This window comes from Crinia signifera, chromosome 1 (assembly GCF_055691185.1).
Source record: "Crinia signifera chromosome 1, ASM5569118v1, whole genome shotgun sequence".
Taxonomy (NCBI): domain Eukaryota; kingdom Metazoa; phylum Chordata; class Amphibia; order Anura; family Myobatrachidae; genus Crinia; species Crinia signifera.
In genome coordinates, this window is record NC_139217.1 from 180296497 (window position 1) to 180303428 (window position 6932).

General features: G+C 46.9%; 1 protein-coding gene across 1 annotated transcript in view; it reads right to left on the reverse strand.

Annotated features, from left to right (window-relative positions):
* The window catches only part of SGMS2 (sphingomyelin synthase 2), an 87609-nt gene extending 82969 nt beyond the window's left edge, over positions 1 to 4640 (reverse strand). The window contains exon 1 of the mRNA XM_083178586.1: positions 4466 to 4640. The gene's annotated coding sequence lies outside the window, so the exon portion shown is untranslated. The remainder of the gene's footprint in view (positions 1 to 4465) is intronic.
* Positions 4641 to 6932: the final 2292 nt, after the last annotated feature.

Sequence of the window (6932 nt, forward strand, 5' to 3'; positions counted from 1 at the left end):
TGCGTCACTAGGGGGAGGAAGGTGTTACCTTCCTGGTCCAGGAGGACCTGGACCAGGTAAGAGAGGGAGGTCGGTGGGTTTTTCGGCAGAGGCGTCGGGCGGCGAAAAGAAGCCCATAGGCTTCTATAGGGTATCGCCACCCAAAGGTGGCGATACCCTACACTGCGGTGACGTGGCGGCCGGGTAATATTACATAGGAAAATGCGGTAAAACGGGGGTTTTACCGCATTTTCCCGTTAGTACATCCCGCCCTCAGTCTGCAGAGACGACGCCGCTTCGACACATCAGACAGGAGGTTTTTGCCGCACGAGTCCAGCAACTCTCTGATTGAAAGGTGCGCTTGATGGGGTGATTCCAGAGTTGTAAGCAAAGTGTCCCACACTGGTCAAATGGATTAAGCAAGGGTCTTGACGAGTTTCTCCAGTGTAAACCGGTTTCTTCAGAAGATTAACACTAACAGCAATTATCTGTTGCTCTGGAGTCCGGGAATTAACACCAATACTCAGCACTGCTGCTCTTTTGATTCATATGGACTCTGTGCGTTCTTTGCTCTTTAAACTGGAGCCTTCACAAATATTTAAAAACCTCCGGACCACAGACAGAGGAGGCTCTCTACCCTAATAGAGAAAGGGTTAATTAACCCGGCAAATTGGAAAGTCTAATTCCTATGCGTGTCCTACCTACAGTGTTGCAATTTACTGCTGATAATAATAATCAGATTCATAATATATTTATTTTCTTAAGAGATTTGGTTTTCATCTCTCTGCTGCAGAACAGTAAAAGCACAACCATTCCCACATACCACCATCTCATATATTGATTCCTGCCATATAAGGAGGCAGCCAGTCTATATTAAGGAATGTACGAGTGTGGCTCAGTGCCTCAGATATATAAATTGTCATATGTAATGGTATCAAAGCTTGCCTACCCTGCTGGCCATTCCGGGAGGGTAGGCAAGCCTGTTCTATACAGAGTGGAGAAATGGAGAAGCTGCCCATAGTAAACAATCAGCTTCCAGCTATTATTTTATAGCATGCGCTTGATAATTCCAAGCTAGAAGCTGATTCGGTGCTATAGACAACGACTTCACTCTTTAGAAGGTTAAATGTATGAGTGCACCACTGACTAATATGCATGGAAATTGCCACAGTGCTTGTACAGAAGTAAAGAAACTAAAGTGAAGTGGATATCCCCATTAATTACCATGGCAAATACTTAACTTTCTTTTAGAAGAAGTTTAACTTTTACATAAATTATGTCCCAGGTACACAGTAGTTTACTTGTATAAAATGACTGGCTATAACATTTTATCACTAATATCGCTTTGAGACAGCAGTGGCCGAATAACCCGACAATTACCAGCATTTGCCGGGTTATTCGGTTGTGCGCTGTTAGACCCCCTTCACACAGAAGAGCAAATACATTTTAGACCAGGTGATTTGCTCTATTACACAGGCAGGGGAGCGTATCAACCAGAATAATCTCCTATGCTTTTTCATTATGAAAACATATGAGGAATTAAGATATTGGTTATTTTGTAATAATATTTTTTTTTTTTTATCATGCATTCCCATTATACATTTATATTAGTATTGAAATGTTTAAAGGTGCCCATACACGTTGCGATTATTGCATGCATTTTGAACTTTTTAGTTCAAACCGTATCGCATGCAGTTCTAATCGCACCGTGTTTATGTTGTGCATGCGATGCGCATCCCCGCGGTACAATATTGAATAGTGCAAAAAGTATGTGCATCAAGTACTTTTTGTACCAGATCGCATTGCATAACTTTTGTAGTACATTGCAATGCAATGCAATGCAATGAAGGGGAAGGGGGGGGGGGGGAGGCACAGGGGACCATTAGATGACTATATACTATAAAAAAAAAAAGTTTAAAATCGCATTGCACCGTACAAAATACACATCGCATACAAGTGGCAAAATCGCATAGCATTGAAAAGTACAAAACGCATCGCACGCTACAATCGCAACGAACTTAACATACATATTTTTAAATAAAATAACATGTTTATAATACAAAGCAAATTAAAAAAAAAAAAACACACCAAAAGACAAAGAAACACTATATTCTATGCTTAGAACACGATACAAGAACAAAAACTACGCACTTGTGATATCTTTATTTGTATACAGTAGTGACACTCCCAGCCAAGCACTGACATACCTGAACTGATAAACACACATGGGAGAGTTTGCTCTGCAGGGAAGATCCTGCAGTTGCATTGTTTTAAAATGTAGAGCTACTGATCCAGGGAAAGCTACAGATGATCAATCTGACCTTTTTATTGCTGGGTCACCATTAACTTGACAACTGCCCCAAAAAGCCTCTAAATTTGCATGTTTTTAGCAGTATTGTTGTTTTATTTTTTTAAATAAAATATAGAAAGGGAATTGCAATGGTACATACACACAGGGTGATTACATACCCATTTCTAAGTGATCTGTCTAGATTGCTAGAAATGAAGTGCGGATCACACCATGTGTATGGCCCCTGGCGATGACCATGCACAGTCCTGCGCGTTGCTACCGCCTTACTAGGGGCCAGATGCACTAAGCTTCAAAAGTGATAAAATGAAGAGGGATAAACAGCCAGCCAATCAGCTCCTACCTGCCATGTCACAGACGGTGTTTGAAAAATGTCAGGCAGGAGCTGATTGGCTGGCTATTTATTACTCTCCATTTTATCTCTTTTGAAGCTTAGTGCATCTGGCCCTAGATTTCTACTGTGTGCAGTATAAATCTAGTCATTCCCAGTGTTCTGACAATTAAGATCACTGGCCATGACAGATCGCTCAACACATATCGCTGGTGCATCGATATGTGCTTAACTAGATCTCTCAGCATACTCCAGTGTGCCCGGGCATAATACAACAGGTGCTATTATTGCTGAACGGTTTTATTTTACTGTAATACATTAGCAGTGGTTCTTAAACTCGGTCCTCAGGACTCCACACGGTTCACATTTTCCAAATCACCCGACAGGTGCACTCATTACTGACTGACACATTTTAAAAGATCCACAGGTGGAGCTAATTATTTCACTTGTTTCTGTGAGGAGACCTGCAAAACATGCACTGTGTGGGGTCCTGAGGACCGACTATGAGAACCTGTGCATTAGAGTAGTGGCTCTCAAACTAATGCTGCCCATACACGCCCCGATACGGGCGTGCGTTGTGGGCTTAAATAGCACGGATCACATCGCATTGCATTGCCTGTGCATGCAATGTGATGAAAACAAAGTACAAAAAGTATGTGCAAGCACATACTTTTTGTACTGTGCAATGAGGTGCCGCGGGAGCGCGCACCTCAAAGCACAGAACGCACAGCCCGCATGACAGCGTGTATGGGCTGCTTCAGTCCTCAGAACCCCACACAGGCAATGTTTTCCAGGTTATCCAGCAGATAAGCAGGTGCATTTATTACTCACTGACATTTTAAAAGATTCACAGATGGAGCTAATTATTTCTCCAGTCATTTGGTGAGAAGACTTGGAAAACATACCCATGTGATTTGAACTAGATGCGATGCGACCTAGTACAAAACACACACCTAACACATATCGCACAGCGTATGGGCACCATTATAACCTGTGCATTAGAGCAAAGAAAATGATGGGAAGAAGCATGTTAGTGACAACAGGTGTTAGAGGGCAGATAGATGTACATGCATTCTGTGTGTCAGGTGTCACTTAGACTTTGCTAAAATACAGGTATACAGTAAGTCACTGTCAGCCTGCAGCAGGTATGCACCTTATTCACTTGTTCTGCTGAGGCTGCAAGCATAAAAGACCAGCTTATAAATAAATATATATATATATATATATATAAATATATATATATATATATATATATATATATATATATATATATATATATATATATATATATATATATGAAAAAGATTTAAGAAAAAAAAAATATGAAAATGATGTAATCCCACTAGGATAGGAACATAGCAGCCAACTTCAAAAAGGAAAATAGGTGGGTGCTCTTATTCCACACACACCCACTTGACAGAAATATGCCCTGCACAGAGGTGGTTTGTGTAGGCAGTGGCACACATACAGGGAAGCCACCCACACAACTGGGTCCTACAGGATTGATATTACACACAGTTGTATGTGACCAGCAGCTGCAGACCCCTTATTACACAAATGAAGTAAAAAAAAAACAACACAGTACATAGGCGTTACCATAGTAAATCAAGGCTAGCGAGGACTTATAGCCACAAGATGCACAAATGCCATCGTGTACAGGTGATGACACAATGCAAAATGCAGCCTAGGAAGAGACATTATGGAAAATACCATGTGCCCCCCTTCTCCTAGAACAGTACTATAAGTTTGCCTATGCCCCCGTATAGTTATGTGCCAGTAGCACTGCATCCCGCGGCTGGGCATTGCACAGAGGGCAGCGCATGTACAGTAATTAGGTGGGCACTCACCTGTCAGAGCCCGGTGGGCAGACTCCCCGCTCCCCAGTGCCGAGTCTGTGCTGCAGCCGGTGACTGCGCTCACTGTAGTCTTCATGTTCCCTGCCCGACCCCTTCTGCCTCCAGTCTCCGCGATCTCCACCTTCTCTCCTCCTCCCGCAGCCAGGCTCTATCCCTGGCTGCTCGCTCACTCTCACCGCCCACTCCATTCCTAGCCCTGACTCACTGCCTCCTCCCCAGCAGCTAGCCCCCCGCCCAGCGGCTATCAAGGGTGGAGGTGAGCCGGCCGGGAGCTCCGGGAGAGGAAGGTGCGGGGAGGGGGAGTGTCTGGCTGCTGCTGGGCTCTGAGCCATGGTGGCTCACTGTGCAGCAGCACTACTGAATGCTGCTATATGCCGGGCTGTACCATAACGGCGTCTTCTGTTACCTATCTCAGTAGGACACCGGGCAGTGGCGTAACTAGAGAAGTAAACAGTAATAAATGATCATTAATATTTATTTATTGCTCCCGTCGCCGGCGCTGTCCGCTCATTAACTTCTGCAGTGCAGGGAGTCAGTGGGTGGGATGCGCGGGACAGGGGAGGCGCTCTCCCTGCCCTGCGGCTGCCGCTGCTGCGATCTATAGCTGTCAGCAGCCTGCATACCTCCCAACTTCTGTGCTGATGAAATAGGGACACGCGTCCGAAAAGGGGGCGGAGCGTATGCAAATGAGGGCGCGGTTTATGCTAATTAGCCACGACCTCATTTTCGTTCGAGAATAGACATGCGCACAGCGTCTATTCTATTAGATTGTGGGGTCTCCCAACTGCCACCCCCCGCAGCGGGACAATGCCTGCCGCGGGTGGAACAGCGGGACAGGACCCGAAAATCAGGACTGTCCCGCTGTAATCGTGACAGTTGGGAGGTATGAGCCTGTGAAGAGCGGGCCCCACTATATTAAAGCTGGACCTGAACTGTTAGGAGGAGACCTGCATACAGAAGCTCCTGAGAGAGTAGGTAGAGGCACCAGTTACAGCAAAAGCTCCTACCTTGGGCATCCCCAAGCCAGGGGCAGTGGCATACCTCCCAACTGTCACGCTTATCGCGGGAACGCCCGTTTTTTTGGGAACATTCGTGCCTCCCTCCTGAGGCCGGCAGTGTCCCCGGCGGGGGGGGGGGGTCAGGGGAGGGTTAGTTGGGAGTCCCCCCTGTCGTCTGTGAATAGATGCATGCACACAGCATCTATTCTTGCAGGCAGAGGGGCTGAGGGCTGCCCAACAGCTTACAGAGTTGTTGGGCATGCCCCCACAGCGGCAAAAAATGGGAACGTGGCAGCATCGCGAGTATAGACTACGCCCTTTTTTGGCAGGCCACGCCCCAAAACATTTGCTGCGCACCCTGTGCCACTCTGTTAAGCTCAAATGTTGGGAGATATGCAGTGGCGTAACTACAGGTATTGCGCCCCCTCCCCCGACTTAACTCCCCCCCCCCCAGCAAAGTTAACCCCCCCTGCCTAACCCCTCCAAAAGCCGCTTCTGTAGGTTCCAGCACCTTGTCTGCGGTTCCGGCTCCTAATGAAAACGGGCCACCACAAAATGTCTGCCCACACCTACACATCGCCTCCCCGCCACAGCGGGGTCTGTGGTGCTATTGTACTGCCGCCTGCTGGGACCCCAGCGTGGCTAGTGTGCAAGCAGGTCCCGGGGGACTGCTGCTTTGTTGAGAGACAAAGGACATGCCGCTGCTAGCTGCTCCTGGAGGAAAGCCATCCCTGCTGCAATGCCATCTGCAGCAGGAACCTCCGGAGAGGACCAGGCAGTGAGATGGAGGATCTCCCCCCCCCCCCCCCCCCCGGATAACGCCAGAGGTACCCCCGTAGGAATCCAGCAGGGATGCAAAAGTCGGTGGCGACACAATAGCCTCTAAGGAGGAACCCGAGGACAAGATTTTAGAAGAATCTGCAGGGACCGGTGCAGAGGAAGAAGATGTTGCCTTCACGTTAATGAGTCTACAAGAGTTGAGTTGAGCATGGAGGCAAAGAGAGTTTATCAAAAACAATGCGGCAAAGAAAGAAAGGAATATCTGCCGTAATTAGGAGCGCCAGATGTGGAGTCACCAAATTATTATTTATTCCAATACCCTGGCAAAGTGAAAAAACAGAATGGCGTTCAAAATCAAAGAAGAAAAGAAAAAGAAAGATTTTCATCCAGCAGAATGGGGGTAAATAGCTGAACAGAAACAGCAGGAATCCCCTGCTGCAGATGCTGGAGGTGACGTCATCCAGAAGAATCTCGGGCCGTTTCCAGCAAGTCCAGTACAGCGGGTGAAAAATACCAGCATCGTGCAGGGAAACTCTGGCGGGCTGAGTGTCAGGATGCCAGCAAAGAGCAGGAAGTCCCAACAAGCTGATCCGAAGGAAGAAGAAGCGCGGATGTCAGCAGGAACAGAGAATGGAGGAGGATGGTGCTCAGCAGCAGCAGCAGGAGCCCCAGGATGTGGT